The sequence below is a fragment of the Rhea pennata genome, chromosome 4 (assembly GCF_028389875.1).
Source record: "Rhea pennata isolate bPtePen1 chromosome 4, bPtePen1.pri, whole genome shotgun sequence".
Classification (NCBI taxonomy): Eukaryota; Metazoa; Chordata; class Aves; order Rheiformes; family Rheidae; genus Rhea; species Rhea pennata.
This window is the reverse complement of record NC_084666.1, coordinates 38689035-38710005: the sequence shown is the minus strand read 5'-3', so window position 1 is coordinate 38710005 and position 20971 is coordinate 38689035. Positions and strand designations below refer to the sequence as shown.

The following is a 20971-nucleotide window of genomic DNA, read 5'->3' as shown; positions in this document are numbered from 1 at the left end:
AGGACAGAGTCATCTGCTTTTATTTAAAAATAGATTTGTCATTTTAAACTGTAAACTTTAAAAATTTGGAAAATAAGTCTGTTTACCTCAGTGGAGAAAAGATAGAGTTGTTTTTATTTGCCAGTGTATGCTTTTCATGCTCAGATACTTTCTGAAAAATGTGGCTGAAAAGTAGCTTTAAATATTCTTCCATTAGGAAGAGAAAACATGGTGAAATCTGAGTGAAGTCAAAGAGACCTGTACCATTTAATTAATGGCTTTAAAAGGAGGGTAGACAGGTTTTCAGCCAGGGTTTCCAAATGCATAAGCAGTTTTAGCAGTTGAAGCAGAGCATTAAAATTCTTTTGACATCCTTAATTGGATGTTCTCTCTCTCTCTCTCTCTTTCGCTTGCCTGTCATACCACTACCCTTTATTTCTCTCTGAGCTTTTCAGAATACTCAAAATGTTCATAATCTTTCCTTTCAAAAATAATGCGCTTAAATATTTGTAACTGCACATACGAGGTCAAAGTGTTTGTACTGCGTGGACTCATCAGAGTCGGTGAAATCACCAGGAATACCTGGTGATGTTTTGTCCCCCACACCTCTCAGCTCCAGGAGGATAATTATATGTGTACAGCTCTTTAAAATCTTATCGTTTCCAGAGGTTAGACACGTGAAAAATCAAACTGGCAGTCATGGAGGTTTTGACAGGGAATGGGGATAGTATGAACTGTGCAATCGTGTGTGTGTGCATGTATACACCAAAAACATTTTTCAGTCAAATTTGTATCTGAGAACCTAGGTTCTAGAGAAGCTATTTCAGTCCTTATTATCATTCTTTGTATCTTATGATATATTTATATCACAGCTTTATATCGCCTTTTTTTTTTTTTTTTTTTTTGGCTGATGTTTTTGTTGGTGCAGTGTCTGGTAACAGTGTAGTAATACGAGAACATCAAGTGGCCACCACAGAGCTTTTAATCTTGACAAAGCTGGAATTGGAAGAGAGGAAAGAAAAATATATATATTTTTTTTTCACTGTGGAAAAAAAAAATAGGAATAATTATAAGTGGAATAGAAACTAGGAAAAAAAAATCCTGTGATTGTGCTAATGGATACACCTGTGGTTTATCCTGGTCTTACAATACTAACTACAGTGTTACTCTAATTAAAAAATGATACACTTAAATGGGAAATAATTTGGGGAAGACAAAAAAGATGTTAAAGTCTATGGAGTGGTTTGCATGCAAGACATGAAAGTAAACTGAGATTCTTCTGTCTGGAGAACTAGCAGCAGACATGAAAGTCATCTGCAGAATCCTGGCCAAAATGGATAGCGTGTGTAGTTACTGTCTCTTCTAATATAAGAACTAAAGAGTATTAAATTAAGGTAAAAGGAGGCAGGTCTAAGACAGGTACAAGGAGTTTTGACACTTCTCAGCACAGGATGTGTGGATGCCAAGAGTTTGTACGAGTTTTAGGTAGCGGCTGGAGAAGATCACGGAAGCCCATTAAGGAGACAAGCCTGTGATGTTAGACTGTCTAGCCAGTATGCAGCTTTGCTGAAGTATTCAGTGTCAAATTCTCCAAATTTGAACCTATGGCATTTTAAAATTTTCACTGTCTATCATGTAGCTCTACATTTTGTTTTCCAAGGAAAGAACTCTTTAATTTATAGAGAGGAAAAACTAATACTCTGGGAGCACTCTTAAACCCTGAAGCTGAGAGGTAATGCAATGTAATGCAATATGACTGTTTTAGTACAAAGTTCAAGAGATGACAATGTGTGAAAGCTTCACATAGGTGTTGTGATGGTAAAGAAAAAGCCAGATGGGTTTGGGATTTTTTTTTCCAACGATTAGCACAGTTTTGAGGAAAACATGGAAATTTTTGTAAGCAACTGGAGTGCAAAATATAATCTATATTTTCTGTTTGAAATTTTTTTAAGAGTAAAGTTTTTTTAGTTTGTGGTTCAGTTGTGTGGCAGTCTTCAAAGAACTTTGATTATATACTCAGCAGAGCCACTGTTTCATTGCTATGTTGTAATGCTGTTATTTCTGTCATCTATGAAAAGTGGCAGCCCTAATTTGTGCTGCTGGAGAAGACTGGTCGCAAAAGGAAGCGGCCATCTCATTAAACTCCTTTTATTCTGAGCTCTTTCCTTCCCTTTCGCCACTGCTCCCTTGAGTCTCAGCTTCCCGTCTCAAATTCCGGTCAGAAACTCCTTCCTTTAAAACACGCAGCACACCAAGCTAAGCTCAAAATCCCAGACACACCTTCACGAGCCTGGGCAAAAACCCTATCCCCACAACTATTTTGTGCATCAACAGATGCAAGATGCGCTCTCCCCAGCACTCAAACTTTCTCTTCTTCCAGTTTGTGAAGCGACTGCCTGGTGCTCTCAGCTCCCGCGCGCCCGGAGGAAGAGTCGTGTGACAGTGGCGAGTGAAGATTTCCCTTTCAGCAACCTTCGGCGTACACAGCAGGACGGACCAGAGCTTTAAAATAATACGGGCTGCTGCCAAAGCAATGCTTCAGGAATATTAATCTCCATGACTAGGGCTGGAGTCATATAACAGGTTGAGTCCAGTAAGTCCCGCTTCGGTGTTGCAAGAGACAATGCATTCTAAAACAGAAGATTTTACAAATGCTTTTGGTTTATTTCCCTCTTTTCTGTGAGAATATTACAGGAAAGAGTGTAAAATATTAAGCTGCAGGTATCAGACAATATGACAGCTACTTAAAAATTGTGTTTTCATCTCCCTTTATTTCTTTTACGTCTTAACTTCTGTCAAATTTCAAGCAATTTTTTGGCAAAGATTTTTTTCCCGCAGTATAGTTGAACATAAATTATAATGCAAATGTTTTCAGAAACATAGCTTCTAAAATACATTTTGTTTATATATGTAAATGCAAACATGCTTGCATGCTTTTTTTGGTGTTATTTAAGATGCTAACTTAATTTTGTTTCTCCAAGTGCAGTAAGTTTTTCTGAATTCATTGTCTTGTGTTGATATTAACTATACAAATATTTCTGATATTTTGATTTTTTTGATAAATTCCACTTTAATTTCAGAAGAATAGATATGAAGTGAGGATTTTTTTCAACTTGTCTTAGGCTTCTGCTCTTTAAGTTCTGAAGCCAATGTCACTGGCTTTTAAAATGTAGTATGTACCCTTTTAGGCTTATTTCTTTATTGTGTTATGTTTGAAACATTTTATTGCACTGATAACTTAGTGCTGCAGCAGTTAATCTTACGGAGCTCTTCATTCTCGCATTTTTTAATTTCCTCATCACTGTTATATATCTGAGGGTTTTTTTTCAAACAGATTTCTTCAAAACATTTTATCTATTTAGCATAATAAATAAGCTATTGAACATATGAGTGAAGATAAAATGTGGCAGTCATAGCCTCAGGTAACTCGTAAATGGACTGTGTTTACAATTAAGAAAGTGGAGGAAAAAGCAGTGACTTGCTCTACTTAGTGGTAACTGAGTTAATTATTTGCTGACATTGATATTTTGTGAAAATTGACACAAGAGTTCATGTAGATTCATAGTCTCCTGGTTTTGGATGTGATTACCTAAACTAAAAGAAATAAAATCAGGAGGTTCATGCACTGCAGATTGCTGGAAACTGTGGCAGGAACTGTATCACTGTAAGCTTGTCCTCTTCTTGTGACTTCGTTAGGTAGATAGCTGTTATTGACCTCAGAGAGAGTTGAGTATTAAGCTAGACACTACTTTGTGTTCATCTACAATGAATCACAGCCACATTTGTGATATTTTCACAATATATCAACGTAGTATCATAGCACAAGCAGAGTACAAGGTTTAAAAAAAGGAATAAAAAGAATCTATTTATACACATTTCTACTGATGCCATCACAGTGTTTGGGGTATCATGTACAGAGTTCTCATTTAGTAACACAGTTTTTATCAGGTTTACTATCCACAATTAAGTATTTCAAATCTTTCTTGGGGAGAGATTACACTTGTGCCCCTGCAGGCTCTTACTGTATTGACTATTTTGCCTTACCTTCTCTTTAGTAGCAGATCAGACAGACAAAATGCATTAACTCATCTGCTGCATAAGGGATACTAGAGTGGACTCTTGGAGCTGCTCTTTTTGCTACAGCTGGTGATGGGTAATTTGCTTTCCCATGTTACTTTCTGGATCCAAGATCTGAAACGAAGCAATTATGCATATAAATATTCCTAAGATGTGAAGCATTTGTGATAGTGTTTCTAGCTCTAAGAAAGTCAAAGTTGCTTTTGGAATCCTTGTAATTTGCATAGCGTACTACTGCATGACTCTTCTAGGTAAAAGGGGAGGAAAAGATGGGATAGCGGCTGTTAAAAAACCTTGTCTATGTCGCAGCAGTCTGTTCTCAGACGACTATTTGCCCGTTGCATGAGAGAAACAGGCTTTAACTTTGACTGTGCTATTGTGAGAGCACCTGACAACCCTCTCCTTACAAATACCTGTGAGTAATTTAATTATTTCTGCTTCCGGTGCAATAGCTCAGAACCAGGGGTGTAGGGGAGCTTCATCAACAACTTGTTCAGTTTCCCGCAACCTTTCCTAATGTTTGCATCCTTTGGATGCGTGCATCCGTGCCCTTTCAATAGCTCTCGTTATTGGGATTCTCAAATAGATGCTTAAACCAAATTTGTTAAATACAAGGTTACTAGTTGTGTTTGGTTTTTTGTTTTTTGTTTTTTTTTTTTTTGTTTTGTTTTGTTTTTTTCCTCAACAGTCTTTTTGCCCTTTCTGGACTTTTGTAGAAGGCACGCAAGGAAGGTGATGGTAACTTCAGCATTTTTAACTGCTTTCTCAGGTAATTTCTAGTGCTCTTTTTACCTTTGTTATTTTGTTTAATATTTTTTTGTTTCTTGTTACAGCTAATGATGTTTTCCTTAGAATGAAAATGTGTATCTGTAATTTAGTATGCTTTTTTTATTTTAATCAAAAGGCATGCTGTGTTCTCTCAGATGTTAAATACAAGCCCGAGAGTAGTTCAAACAAACAGTACCTTACTACCTGCTAGCTCATCTAGTGTAAAAAGATATTTGGAAACAGACACCTTCCCCAAGAGAAATCCTTCAAAATATTCCCGTTTTGCCTGTGTTAAGTTATTTTGGGCTTCTCCAGAAACAAAGAATTTTAGCAGGCTGGGTGGAAACAGCAGTTTAAATAATTCATCAGACTCCCTGAGTTTGCCTTAGCTAGGTAATGCCTTTCTCTGTATACTTTGTAAGATCCCTTTTGTAAATTCCTAAGTAGAGCTTTAGCATAAATTCTGTGTGAGGGCGCTGAAAGGACCATCACGCTGCACTGTGCTCCCAGCTATCGCCTCGCTGCTCACCCTTCTCGAACAGCCAAAGGGTGGTGTTTTGCACTTGTTTTGGCAAAGAAAACTCTACCAAGGCGAGCCCTAACTATATCAAATTCTCCTCTCTATAATAAAGCTGACCTTGAGACTACAACCTACGATACATCTATTCCATAGCAAATGATCATACTCCTCCAGGTATATCAACTGTTTATTGTTATCACTTATTATTATCATATTTTCTCTTTTTTTTGGACCAAAATCTGTTCTTTTTAAATCAGCAGCAATGCATTAATTTCTGGTGGCATTCACAGGCATTACAGAACTGGAAGCTTTGTGAACCTCATAATCTATTTCCTTATTTCTGTGTTGGAGGTAAGGGGATCATCTGACCCTGACGTGCCATGTGCTAACAATGCGCATTGCTTGCTGCTAGTCGTCCTTCTGTGCAGCTCTTATTGCCTCAGTTTCGCACAACACACCAAATTGCATGGTTAACCAGTATCCAGATTCTCCGGTGACGAACGGTTGGGAGCTGCAGTAAAAGAGAAGCCGCCATCCGTGCGAGGTGTGCAACCACCTCCAAAGATGCATCTAGTGAAAGACAGTTACCATGTTGCTCGAGCAGGCCCAAAGTTATTAGAGAAGAGCTCTTGCTATGGGGAATCTGTAAACACAGGCACCTTCTTGTTCATTTTTTTCCCCCATTGTCATAGGAAGATCATGCATGGAGTTCTGATTTCATTTTTAAATGTCTTTTTTTTCTCATTTTTTTTTGGCCAACATTCTTCACTAATGTAGCTGAAATCTTTCCTGGTTAAAAAAGAAAGAAAACTGATGTAAGTACATCAAACCTGTTAGGTTTTGAGATCCCTCTGGAAGGCAACTATCATGTTGCAGCTTTGCTTTTCTTCAGGCATTAAATATTAAATAATCTTACCATCAAAATAGTATTACACCATTTATATAGAAAATTGCAGACAGGCTATGTGCTTCCCTTAAGGAAATACTTTCAAGTATTTTCCTATATAGTGGAGAGCAGTTTTAATAGCGGAGGGTCATAAAAGAACAGAGGATTTTAAGAAGTGGAGAAATTAATTTTGATCCAGTTTTTAAAATATAGATCCATACAATTTTCATCAAATTTGAAAAATGGAGAAAAGGCAGGCTTGTAGGAGCAGGGAAAGCGAGAGCGAAATGGGATTTCTGGATATGGGTCAGCTCCACTTCTGAAGCTGGGGGCAGGGGGGAGGTTAATTAGTGTTGCATGCTTTTCAGCTGTGAACACAGAAGCCCGGATCTTGAAAGATAGTAATGTTCTTTTTTTTTTGTATTAATCACAGTGAAAGCAAAGCTTGGCCCCCAGTGTGGACAGGATTTTACCACCTGAAGAAATTGCCTCATCAAAAAGGCTGGCTTGGAGATCAGTACAGACTCTGACGGGCCCTGCGTTATCGTCACTATCCGTGACAGCAACGCGTAAGTAAACACAACCCAAAACTGTTATCATTTCTTTAATATTTCACAAATTTGTGTGTGTGTGTCCTTATTTTGGAGTCAAATTAAATTCTCTATCATATGCCAATTTTTAAAGTAGATAAAAGTTTCACACAGTGAACGTTTTTTGCCACAATTTGCCACAATTTGTTTCCTGTTTGTTCCTGGAGCATTATTTACAATTTTTATCCTCTCCAGAATTTTGATTTTGAATACCGTGGAATTTTGGTGACACAGTTTACGCGCAATGCCATCTACTAGTGGCTGTTACTATACTTCTGCTACAGTTATACCAGGAGAACAGTGTTCTCTTAAAAAGTGGTATGAATCAGTTTAATATTAATACCAGCCAGTTATCAAGAAAGGATTAAATATGGAGAAGTCTCATGTGACGGTTAAACCTTCTGTACTGGAAACAAATCAGTGATTCAATATATAATCTATGGTTTGATTCCCAACTTGTGTAATGCTGCAGTAGGCTATTGAAAACAGCAGATGTCCACTGCAGGGATGGCTGCACTTCGTCTGTGAACAAAGTGACTCTTGAATATATCATGACAAGGCATCTTCTCTGTCACCTTGGAACTCAAGCAATTTCCAACCAATGCAAAATTGACTTTAATAATTAAAACAAAATTTGATCTACATGTACTTACTGTTAAGCTTTATAAAGCATTTATGATCCATGTGAATGAAGACAGCTCATGTATATTAATGCAGTGCCATCATTCTACTAATTATCTTTACATATGGCATAGTAAATATTGATACTATTAATAAAGTTAAAGCAAGATGGAACTTGAATATTCATAATTTTGCTCACAGTACATTACAGATGTTTTATGCTGTGAATTAATGCTGTGTGAAGTTGTATATAACTTTTGATAGGTTTTAATTTGACTGCTTGTGTTATCTACCATATGTCTATTCTGTCCTTGATTATAACCTTCTGGCATACATACAAAAAGTCATCTATGAGGTTTTCCAGAAAAAAGCAAGAGGCACTGTAAATGACAAGAGCTTAAACTAGCCTGACTTTGACGGGCTACCACATTAATTTCAAAGGCTTTTCACTTGTTTTATCACTAGAATCAAAAACTGCATTTCTCTTTATGCTTTTTTTCCTCGGTGCAGCTGATTCCTCCCCTCTCCACTGCCTTTTCTCCCTTTTGGGTTAGTATGCTTTCAGCTTTGCAACTTCCCTTTGATTCTTCATCCCCTCCTCCTCCTCCTCCTCTCTATTTCAGGCCTTCCAGATTCCTAGAACTTCAACCGAAAAATCCTTTACAGCGTCCCAAACCTCTCCTTGAACTCAAGTCCTCATGTACGTGAGATAACACTTCTCTTGAATCCTGCTGGCATCTCAGGTTTAATCTTTCTAAATCTGAATGTATCTATCTTTCAGCTTTCATGTCTGCCTCATTTCTCCCGAATTATTGTCATTCCCAGGCTTGCTTTTAGATTTCTGTGCTTCTCTCATCTTCACTGCGACAATTAGCTCTTTCTCATCTCCTTCAGGACGTCTTGCTGAGCTTGAAATCGCTGCCTTTCTCTCTGAGCTAGTGCAAAAATGAGCAAGGTTTGAAAACGCTCCCCGTGGGCCCCGTCTCCTTTGCCGCTCCGTGCCCCTTGCGAGGCGAAAGAGACGGGGCGCGGGGAGCCTTCTCGCGCTCCCGTGTGAAACGAAGTGAGCGCTCACTTTGTTTCCCCTTGAAGAAGCACCTTTATATAGAAAAAACAGGGCCGTAGCATAATCTGTTCTCTAGAGAAAGTGGCCTGTTTGGGGCGGGGGGGGGGGGGGGGGGGAAGGGGTGTTGGGCTTTCTGGTGTTTTTTTTTTCTTCCTTTTTCCTCAACTAGATCAGAAACTAAGCTTAAGTGACCACTAATGACCCTTTTTTTTTAAAAAAATAGGTCACAAGTGCAGACAGGGTCCTGCCATAATTACATAGTCTTCCTTTCTTAAAAAGTTTTCTACCCCATTTACAATGTGTATTTAAACAAATGACAGAAATCCTAGAGCTTAATTCACAGATAACCCTGACTCACTGGGGCTTTTGTCCCTTGAATTGAAGGGGGCAACAGTGAGGAGGGGCTGGAGGAGCAGAGGAGAAACCCTAGTACACAGGTGTGTTCTTAAAGACAATATCACTATACTGACATCTGAAGGGGTTAAAGTTTCACAGAGGACAGAAAAATCGTCTTTTGGCTTCAGTACTTGATGTTGGTATGATCAGTTGTAAATTATACCCATGCACCTGGAACTATGTACATTGTAAGTAAGTTCACAGCTCAAGTTCTGTATTAACCATTTAGGTAGTCTAGTATCTTTGTAATAATGCAGCCTCTGACTTTCTTTACTTCTCCTTTTAGATAAGATTTCTGATTTCAGATTGGTTTAGTATTCTATTAAGTTTTTCCATTTTTTTTCCACTTTAGAGTGCCAATGTCTATTTTGAAAATGTTACTGTAGCCCTGTATAACAGTTTAAAAGATACCTGAGTATGTCACCCTGTTTTACAATTCATGAAGTAGTAAGTTCATGACGTTCATCTAATTAAGCATACACATTTTAATGTTAATTATAGCTTCTGAACCTAAATTAGATCAAAATGAAGCTTTTGGTTACGTCTTTGTGATTGCAGGAAATATTTTTCTACAACTTAAAACCAGCAGGAAATCTTTTAGCTATGAAATATTTTATAAGATTATGAATGGTCTACAAATTTAATAGTCTTTAGGTTCATTGATCATTTATTTCTAAAACCTATGTGTCATCACCCTGAAACAAATGCAGAGTTTTAAAAAATACATTCTGAGACAGATGAATATTAGTGCCTAGAACTAGAGAATATCAACATAGTAAAATATTTTTATTAAAGTAAAAAAAAGATGATTTTATTAAATTGAGTAAAATTTTTCATTTTAAACAATGCTCTTGTTTTTAAAGGGGCTGTTCTTAGTTTTCAAAGACCACCCTGCTACTCGATCCACTAGAATGACAAATCACTTTACATAGTGAAAGAATTGCTACCACTTGCTTAATAAAAATTGCAAAAGTATGCCCCCCCATCCACCTTACTACAGGTGGATATATTAACAGAAGATTCAAAAAGAGAAGGCAACAAGCTATCTTCATCAAAAATTAATAACATTAGCATTCAGCTTAGAAAAAAACATATAAACAAATTCTCAAACATATTATACAGGTATTAAAATAATATTAGTAAAGAATTTGTACAAATATTATTTTACTATACTCAGAAATTTTCCTTGAATTATCAGCAGGGGTGTTTTTATGACACACAATAAGTCAATTTTTCTGGAAAAAAAAATGATCTCTGCAATCTAAACTAATAGAATCTGTAATCAAACTAACAGAGCACATTCATTCTGCCACACACTGAATCAACTGAAAAAATCATTCAATATGACCTCCTTCAAAACTAACTCTTTGTCGGCAGGAGAGATTCCTCCTTTTGCGGTAAGCGGTTGTATTTACAAGGGGTCTGCGTTGTGACTCCTCAGTGGAGGAAAAAAACAACCTACCTTCTGCATTTCCTTTTGGCTAGATTTGAATGTTGCATATATTCCCTATACATCCCAGAAAGAAAGAGAATAATGTAGTTTAGGGATTCAATGCCAGGGTCAAGCAAATATATTCTTTTGGCACCTGGCCATTATAGCCCCATCTGAAACAAATAGAACAATAAAACTGTGAAAGCCTTCATGCGACCAAAGGGAACAAACTGTCGATATAGTATCAGCAATGACCGCTTTAACTTAGCGAAAATAATTCTGTTCTATTAAATAATTCTATTCTATTAAATGATTTTTTAAAAAAGATTGGATTGTATATTGTAGCTAAAGCAGATTCCTGAGACACCTACATTATGAGTGTATTATGTCAGACTATAATTAATATTTGCTTGCCTTGAATCCAAATATAAGCTAAACTGTGTTTCAACCACCAGGACACAAGCATTTTGTAACACTGTCACACCATTGCTAAACACTGTGTATATGCATTTTATCAAGCCTGTGAACAGGGACACCTCCAAAGGGGGAGGGAAGGGGACCCTCCCTGTCTTTGGAAGGGGCAAAATATAAAATCGTCAAGCACACAGAGGAAAAGCACGAGAAGAGAGAAGACAAGCCTGTGTCACCTGTGATGCCTCATCAAAGAGCTCTCTAGCCCGGTCGTCTTGACCCCAGCGAGGTCCACAGCCATCAGTTGTATCACTACACACATCAGCTCCACTAACAGTTTGGGATACACAGTGAGGATGATCAAACCTGTGAGAATTAGCTATTAAAATTATGTTGCTAATGAATTAATTCACTGAAGTTTGATTTTAAAGTTTAAAACTGGCCTTATTATTTGTCAATCTTAAACACTTGCATCACAGTAATCTTTCATCCTCTAGAGGAGAAGATGGTAGGGGGGTGTGTGTGTGTGTGGGGGGGGGAATCTGTATATATACAATATATACACACACACACCCCACATCACTCTATATAAACCATATATATAGCATTATATATCATCATATATTTATACACACACACACACACGTCTTTTTCTAATATGTATGTATACACAAAAAGGAACTCCTATTTTCTTGCCACTGCTTTTCACCTTTCAGGCAAAGGCATTCTGCTGCTGAAAGATAAATCAAAAGGGAGGAAGTAAAATAAAACTACAAATGAGAAATAATCTTCAGAGACCCCACAAACATAGCTGAAACCATGTTGATCTGAGATTTGCCTAATAAGATATTCAGTTGCAACAGGATGCTGTTTTTTCCTATTGCAATCAGTCTTGCCTGCAGGTAAAAAAACAAACTGAAGACTAGTAAACTACTTGTCTCTAATTTGTCTCAATTTGTCTCTAGTCTTCTAACAAGACATTGCTATTGTTTAATAGAAATATAATTTTATCAGTAAATCAATCTTTTTAGAGAAGTTTCAATATCTCTTAATCCAAATTTCATCTTTACAAAAGATCTCAAAGCACATAAAAGTATATCCCCCAAATACAATGTAATAATCAATTATCTCTTATGTAGACTGTGGATTAACCAGGCTTGGATCTCTCCTCTGGACTGCTCCTGGCTACTTTGGAATATCGTAGTCTGCTCTCTCTCCCTCCCAGCGTATGGGAGAGCGTGTTATCCATGCTAGCTCTCACCCTGCCAGCTGCTAATATAAAACGGTGCTGCTCTCCAGGGAGCCTTGTTTTACAGTGTTTGTTTTACCAAAGGTGAGTGTAAGTTCTTCCACTCTCTAGTCTTGACTGCTGTTCTGAACAACCTCTGTTTTGCTTTACCCAGGTTTTCCTGCCTCTCCCCAGGCATCTGTGTGCATTTTCAAACCGGGCAACACGGAGACATCACAAAAGCCTCTCCCACCATAAAATATTTTGAGTTCATTAACAGGTATTTCTCATAAGACTGCAGAACAGTTCTCCTTCACTACCCTTAATTTACATATAAAAGCTAAACTTTCCTGCTGCAGAATACACAAATGACAGTAATATCCTGTATCGAGGCCTATTTACAATGCGATTATCCTCTTTCCCTCTGCTGAACCCTGACGTATACCTGTGAGATTACGTGCTGATACAGTAATGCAACACTGAATTAGATTCGGCAATGACAAAACTGACAGGAATATTGTTTCCATTCCAGTACCTCTTACTTCCCACATTTTAAGTTAAGATGTAATTACTACCTGGCCTACTCCTCCTACTCGTACAAGTGAATAAACTCAAAGGGATGCTGCCTGATTTCTTAATCTTGGCTGTGCACACAGAGCAGAGAGAAGGAGCTTTTCAAATGGGCAGATCCAAGTCTAATAGGACCTAAAATTAAAAAAAAAGGCACCATGTGCATAATCTTCAAGTATTTCATTTAAACATACATTTTATATGAAAATAATTTTCCAGAAAGACTGAATATATAATATATACATAGACGTGCTTCAGTTTTGAATCAGTTAACAGAGAACTGTAGCAAAACTCACATTTCTATTTAGCCAGAAATATATTGAATGCTTAAAAAAAAAAAATATCCTGGAGATGTCAGCAAATGAAGGGCATACAGATTAAAACTTTTTTGAATTTCTCACTGTTTTTCTGTAGAAAAAAAAAATTGTCATCTACTCTTTGATATACTCCCAAGCAAACAGCATTACACAAACTAATGTTGCACTATCAATGGGGAGAAAAACACAAAATCTCATCCAAACATACTAAAAGCTTGTGAGCACAGGAAACAAACTGAATTAAAGTAAAAAAAAATAGTTTAGTTTAACTTTCCTATTAAACCTCTGTGCATTTGCAGTTATTAAGAACTTGCTCACTTACTTACTTAAGTAGCTAGTGCTCTTGAGCTTGACTTACCTGTACTATGCTCAATTTTGTTTGTTTGAGTAACTACATGGTTCCAACCATGTCCAATGTCCAAAAGCAAGCATACGTGCTGATCCAGTGTGATTAGAGAGTAGGAATCATAGTAGGAGCTTTGCAATTATAGTTTCAGCTACCTGGAAAATGAAGTTTAACATAGCTTAATGCATCCATTTAAAAACTGAAAAAATATGCTGGAGTGGAGATAAGAAACTATTTTATAGGGTTCCATGTCCTAAAGAAGGCTTAGGTTAGGCCTCATATTCCTTTTGGATTCATTCTACTTTGAATCAACAACCATTGAATTATTTTGCCCCCAAACTTACTTATTTACAATGGAGAAACACAAGCATCTGAAGCCAGGAAGGGCCTCTTTCTTTCCAACTAGAACAGAAATGAGAATCTGTATTTTCTGCATCTCACTAGATGACACGGGGATGGACACCATGTATTTTGCAATACCTTATGGAAAAAAAAAGTTTACATTTCCAGGCAACTGAGCAGGCCACATTTCTAAACAAGAAATTGGGGGATACTTGGTGTCCCAATATTATTTCTATGTAAAAGCTGATTAGATGTAAGAAAGATCATTTGGATTTTTATCGAAGACAGGCTTATGTCCTCCAGCAGTAGTAATTCAGAGCTCTGTGGAGTTTAGGGGTGGGGTGTGACTGTGCAGATAGGTAGGAGAGAGCAGCCAATATCCCCAGAGTAATAACACTACAGTGTTTGTTTTGAAACACGCTCAAAATAAAAATAGGCTTTGTTGAAACATCAACAAGCACTTTTACTGTTGCTGGTGGCCTGGCATCTCCAGTCTCTGAAGTCAGGGACAGCATGCTGCACGTCCACCTCTCTAGTCGGGCGATTCCCTTGGTGCGCTGTGGTACAAGATTAACATGCTAAATGGTGATTAACAGAGTGAGTTAGCGGAGAAGCAGCAGCATATTTTGGCTGCGTTTTTCAGTTGGGCTCTCATTAACATTTGGCAGCATACCATCATTTATAAATTTTTCTGACAGCAGGTGGGCATCTGATATAAAAACAGATCTATCTTAATTAAGCTAACTGTGATCCAAATACTGAATTGTAAAGCACTTACTCAAATTTAGTAACCGTACTCTTTAATGCTGCCTTGCCTTTCACCCTCTCGAGAGCACTGTGAAGCACAGAGACAAGCCCAACCACGATACAGAGCTGGATAATCAGAGCTCCTCAGACAGCCCTATTCTAATATCAATAGACTAGACCAGAAATTAACCTTCTCACCATGTCTGGAGACCACTGTGAAAAATAAATTTAAGGTTCACAAATCCTGAAAAAATAGCTCTCCAGAAGAGTCTGGAAGTAGCCTAAAAGTCCTATCCACAATGAGAAGAGGCTGAGTAGTTCTGCATTTGGAGTTAGTTGATCCCAAAACTACTTGTGGATTTTTTTTAAACTATGTAGTCACAACAACAAAAGGTTTGTAGTGACAATAAATCCAAAACTTTTTTTTTTTCTCTTCCCTTGCTCTCTTTCTCACCTGTCCTTGGAAAGGATGGCAGTACTGTCATCCAGAAACTTATCTTCTGTGTTTGGTTTTCTGGATTATTACGTATGTAGTAAAAATTAGAAAAAAGAAAAAGTATAAATTTCAATGTTACAGATAAAGCTAATCAAAGGAAAATTCAACACCTGAGAAGAAACAAGATATAGCTGTACAGTCTTTCAGAAATTACTTATGACTGCGCTTATAGCCAAGAAGTGGCAGGAGAGAAATGCTGTAGCTAGTATTTGAAAAACTGAATGCATTCCTGAAAAAGATTAATGTGAAACAAATGAAGATTGAATTGTTACATTTATTTAACATTAATTGGATTACTCCCTAGATAAATTATAATGAGATCATCGATTGTTTCAATTTCAGAGTAGCAGATTTCTCTCTTTGGGCTGATTAGAAAGAAGTTCATCTTGAAAACCAAAGAATTTGAGAGTTCTTCTCTTTTATTAAAATAGCAGAACTGATCTGACTGCTCAGTCTAACAGAAACTATCTAGCTCATTCCCCTCAGTAACAGCTAATAAGTTGTAATATCGTATCTACAAATGAACTGTCATCTGCTGCTTTGTCATAACTCTCACATACCTAACTTAATGGGTGCCATACATAATACAGTAGATATCAAATAGTCTCTGCATTGTAATACAAAAAAAAAAAAAGAATTAAAATGTCACTTACTGTCCTACTCCTACCTTATAAATATTTAGCAGCCAAAAAGGTGACATACAAGCACTTTCTTGGGTTTCTTCTTCCATCAGGTATGGGGTCTCTGCAAGCACCATGGCAATACATTCAGCCCTCTATCACAATGTGCATTACTAGTACAATTTCCTCTTCACAGAAAATGAAATTGCAGTTCGCCTTCCCATTCTTACTGAAACCGTAATCTTGAAAATATACAACAGCCACAAGAACAGAATTCCTGTTGCGGTTTTTCTTTAGTACAGTTCAGTCATGATGAGCTCAGCTAACAGTCAAAGAAAGGAGGGCCATTCCCCCTCTCCGCCCCCCAGATGCGTTAAAGACCTAAAGACTTACCTAAGACAAAACCCTGGAAAGGCCTCAAAGATCAATTGCTACCAATTTTCTTGCATCCACATTTTTCATTTCTTTCTGGACAAGAAGCACACCTTTTTCCTGGACTGGAACATACTTTACTTTTGTATTGTAGGTACTACTGCAACATACAGTTACCATTACAAATAATGGGATCTTATTTAATATCAGTAATCTACAGAAGCTGGTCCATGGGGCTACTGTTGGAGTATTTTTCAAAACATACAAAAATCAAACATACATACAGAGGTGTAAATTGACTCAGAAAGAATGGTTCATTAGTATTTAAAAGTGCACAATTCTGATTTTTATGCCATTTGAATCTGAGATCTTCCTGTTCTTCTGTTCTGAAACCCATTCATTTTGATAGTGTTGAATAGGTAATTCTAAAGATGTGCTTTTCTTACTAAAAATTGCAAACAGTCCTAAGGAAGGAAAAAGAAAGAATTCAAAGCTAGTTTGCTGGGATTAGTTTTATAGAAAAACTCTTTTCCTTTACAGATGTTGCATAAAACTTGAACATATTCTTTTCACGTCTGATCTCTTACCTTCATGAGCACGTTAGAAATACAGCTCTCCTTTACTTCATTAAAATATTTGATTTACTCAAATATGTTATTTTGTATGGAGGCTAGAATGTACACTGAAGAAACTTACTTATTTGTTTTCTTCAGTCCTGTGGGGACTTTTAGAAAAATTCATTTAGAAAATGTAAATGAGGTCAGTTGCTCCCTCTGAAGAGCTCTTCCACAGGAAAGAAAATTCCTGGTATTATTAAAACAGTGTAAGTAAGTTAACTGACTTTGGGCTTAGAAATCAATACTTCTGTAAAATGGCTTCAAACAAATAGATTTTCTGGTAATAGCTTGATTATGCCTCAATCCTAAAGTGAAGCTGTTATATACTACTATTAAGTTTAAATGTAGTTCAACTGCTCATTATGGCTTTGTCAAAATGATGAGACTATACTAATAGATACAACTACAGCAAAAAACAACTTCGAACTTCGAAGCTATCATACAGTTTTATGGTGTATTTACAGCCTAAACCTTTGACAGATTGTTTATAAAATGTTTCTATTGTATTTCACAGCTAGACGGAGTATAACTACTCAGCTAAAATGTGTTCATTCCGAAAACCAAATACTGAAGATATACTATGGAAGAGTAATATTTAGCTCACTGAGAGGGGATTTGGCCCAGAGTGGCCACAGTTATTCAGATTACATTTTATGCAAAGGGGGTGTTTCTGGTTTGAAGTTAGGGGTTTGGGGGAGATAATTAGGATTTTTTCTTCTCTCTCTCTCTCTCTCTCTCTCTCTTTTTTTTTTTTTTTTTTTTTTTTTTTTGGTATAAGCCAAATGATGCTACACATAACACATAATTTGGTAGAATTTTGCATTCACATTTCAAAGATCCAAAGTACTGACGCCACGTTAAGAAGTTCAGGCTTCTCTAATTGCAAGAAAATGCCAAATAAAAGTCTGAAGACCACACTTGAAGTGGGAAAAATAGAAGCATATGAGGAGAAATGGTGAAGAATTTCATTGTAGTGGTAGTTTCCAGGATGCAGATATTTCTGCTTGAAACTGCTGTTTAAAAATGCCTTTAGCACAATGTCAGAAGGTCATAGCAAACGAGATTGCTGAATCAGTTTATTTTGAATACTCCTCAGCAGCTATTGCAATTACCCTCAAACCTACAAAGTATCCTTAAGGGAAGCAACCTCCTCATGCATAGGCAAACAGGATATTTTATATTGTTTAGTGGTAAAGGATTATTAGGATATACCAGGCTATCAGCATGACATGAAGATAGCTAAAGATAGCTAGTGCAATAAATCACCAATGGGTCATTCCAGCATTTTGTCTTGAAATATTATCCATGTTATTAATATAACAAACTTTTGAAAGATAGATATTGTACACACCAGGCTCAGAAATGCACTGCAGTGGCTGGTCATCAGTGCAGCTTTCGCTCCATCAGACAGGAAGATTGTACATCACAAGGCTATTAAGACATCAGAAAACTAAAATAGAAAATGAGGTGACTTGCTCAAGGCTATATTTATTGTCAAAGATGAGACTGAAGGCAATTACCATGGGCCTGTTAATAATATACTATTTTCCATCACTCAAGTGTTGCCTATCTCATATTGGCAAGTTAGGAAGGAATATAATAATGGGCACCGCAGCAGGATATTCACTGTTTCTTTGGCTTTCAAGAATTTTATATGACCTTTGTATTCTAGCCCCAAAATCTTTTCATACGCATTTTTTAAACAACTGTTCCAGAAACTGAGAAAATTACACTTAGGAGACTTTAATCACGTAGGAAGCAGTTCCATTACTGCAACCCGTTGCTTATCGCTGAGCTTTTGATTAAAATGATTCTCTTTGGACAATATTTTTGTACTTCCTCTTGTAGTATCTGATCTATCCTACTCAGACTTATGGTATATTTTTAATTGGGTACAGCTGAGGCACCAGGAGAAACATATTTCTTGGAAACCAACAAATATTGGTGTTATGCTCTACCACAAATACAAAGCACCGTGACATTTTGACCATGATGTTACCAAAATGTAACTATGCTGTGATAAAATAGATATTTCATCAATTAGCACTTTTTATAAGTCTTCCATCTGAAAACACAAAGTTATTAAGATAGTGATATCCCAGGCATAATACAGTATTTTAGGAATGCATGAGCCCTGTTTAATGGTCTTTTGAAAGACATCACAGAGATTTTGTTGAGAGCGCTGAAAGCTGAAGTTTGGACCTTTGAAAAACAGAAAGAAGTGGCTCTTTGGGAGCTGAAAGCTGCAAATAGAATCTCTGAGAAACAAGTGACTCACTCGTGTGAAACAGCAGCTGATTTTCTTGAATACAGTAAATGTCAGCATACTGACAGTCAAAAGAAAGTGGAAATAATACTCTGAAAAACAAACATCTGTACAGTATATATAAATAAAATGAACATTGATGGACTGACACATCAATTTCAAAATTGCAGTCATCTTACCCTGTCTTCAACCTTCTAGAACAATACTCAGTTCAACTATAAAAAGCAGCTGTGCCTACAAAAAAGGCACCTTTTAATTTATTTTAAATTCAAGAACAACCTATTGGGAAACAGTGCAACAAAGTCAAACATCATTACAAAGGAAAGTCAGCAAAGTTATCGCACAATTAGCCATGTTTGGAAAAAGTGAAAACCTGCACTATAATCCTCTTTAGCTTCAGTACTCTACAAGATGGATGATAACAAATACTTTTCCTTATGTTAGGATGATTTGTCTCTACCCAGCTGTAAACAAACAGTTCCCCAATAAAAAAAGTGTCTCAAATCTGTGCAAACTATCTAGCTTGTCAGTAGAAGAAACTGATTCTTTTTACCAAAACACTTAGACATCTCTTTGATTCTTTTCATTTTTTTTAATTCAGCTTCTACTTTTATGTGAGAAGCTGGAATCATTAAAAGGTTCTCAAGTTCAATGAGAAAAGAATTTTTGTCCCTAAGAAGATAAAATATTTAATGATGAACTTCATTTTCTTCAGTTTTATCAAAAATAAGGATATAAACCAGTGAAATATACACCTAAATGAAAAGTTTTTTTTTGTTTTTTTTTTTTTTAAAGAGGCATATAATTTTAATATAGTTCAAATTTAAATCAAATCAGATATTTTTTACTATTATCAAATTGATCCACTTTTTATTCTATTTATCAGAACCCTTGAAAAACACCAAGGACACCATCCTAACTCCTTGCCTTCTTTTCTGGACAAATATTTCAAAAATACAAAGAGCAAAGAAAATAAAGGTATAGTAGAGCAGAAGATGTTCCATGTCAAAAAATGAAAGACTTCAAATTTTTGGATTCCTTATGGCAATTATAAATATTCAGTATCACAGAATAGTTGAGGTTGGAAAGGACCACAGGGAATCACCTAGTCCAAACCCTTGGTCAAAGCAAGGACAGCTAGAGCAGGTATCCCAGGACTGCATCCAGCTGGGTTTTGGGTATCTCCAAGGATGGAGACTCTACAACCTTTCTGGGCAATCAGTTCCAGTATTTGACAGCCCTTGCAGGAAAAATGTTTTTTTTTTTTTTTGTTTTTGTTTTTTTTTTTTTTTCTGATTTTTAAACAGAATTTCCTGTATTTTAGCTTGTGTTCATTGCCTGTTTCCCTTTCACTGTGCACCACTGAGAAGAGTCTACCTCAATCATCTTTGCTCCTTCCCCCCCGCATCATACATTTTGGTCAAATCCTCCTGAGCCTTTTCTTCTCCAGGCTGAACAGTCCCAGCTCTCAGCTTCTCCTCGTATGAGAGATGGTCCAATCTCTTAATCCTCTTTGTGATCCTTCACTAGACTCACTCCAGTGTGAGTCTCTCTTGTACTGGAGAGCCCAGCACTGGACCCAATGTCCAGATGTGTTCCCTCCAGTGCTGAGTAGAGGGGAACGATCACCTCCCTTGACCCAAAGGTGACACTCTTCCTAACACAGCCCATGTATATAGGACAGAGAGGCTATATGACATACAAGTAAAAAGTAGATGGAATCACCAGGTCTCTAATAACCTCTAGGCTTCAAGCACACAAAGTTAAAATATAATTTAACTCATAGAACAACAAATAGGTGAGAAGGAAACACTCCAGTCAAAAATCCAAAATCACAATCACTTCAAGGATTAACAGCTTGAAAGGTGGCCAAATATAATAGCCATGAAGATAATTTTCCTTCCGTCTCTCTCTAGTGCAGTTAATTGGGCGGTGTAGCATACCTTTGTTACATTAGCCCATGGTTAGTGTTAATACTGTGAATACATCTGCAATTTGAAGAAATTCAGTGCATAAGGAGTTATGTCATTATGTCAAGTTCTTATAGACAAAGCGTATCTCTGTCAAAATCTGTTCATGCTCCACAAAGAAAAGTCAATATCTTCAGAGCTGTTTTTCTAAATTGTTCTACTCATCTGTTTGTTTAGCTTCAGTAGGTAAGAAAATCAGACTAACTTTTCAGGGGTACTATTTGTGTAAATAAATTAGGCCAATTTTACTTATTTGCAGAGTATGAAGCATAGTAATTCAATTGTTGAAAGTTTTTCCATGAAATCTTTTCATTAAAAGACATGCAAAATATGA

At 36.8% G+C, this 20971-nt stretch overlaps 1 long non-coding RNA gene across 3 annotated transcripts; it reads left to right on the top strand.

Moving 5' to 3' along the window:
- The first annotated feature begins 4782 nt into the window (after nucleotides 1-4782).
- LOC134139895 (uncharacterized) lies at nucleotides 4783-7126 on the top strand. Of its 3 annotated transcripts, none has more exons than XR_009958281.1 (4): nucleotides 4783-4825; nucleotides 5696-5888; nucleotides 6664-6799; nucleotides 7016-7126. It is a non-coding gene; the product is annotated as an uncharacterized LOC134139895 (long non-coding RNA). The 3 variants fall into 3 exon arrangements; XR_009958280.1 differs by lacking the exon at nucleotides 4783-4825 and adding an exon at nucleotides 5469-5518 and having other exon boundaries at nucleotides 5635-5888; XR_009958279.1 differs by lacking the exon at nucleotides 4783-4825 and having other exon boundaries at nucleotides 5586-5888.
- Nucleotides 7127-20971: the final 13845 nt, after the last annotated feature.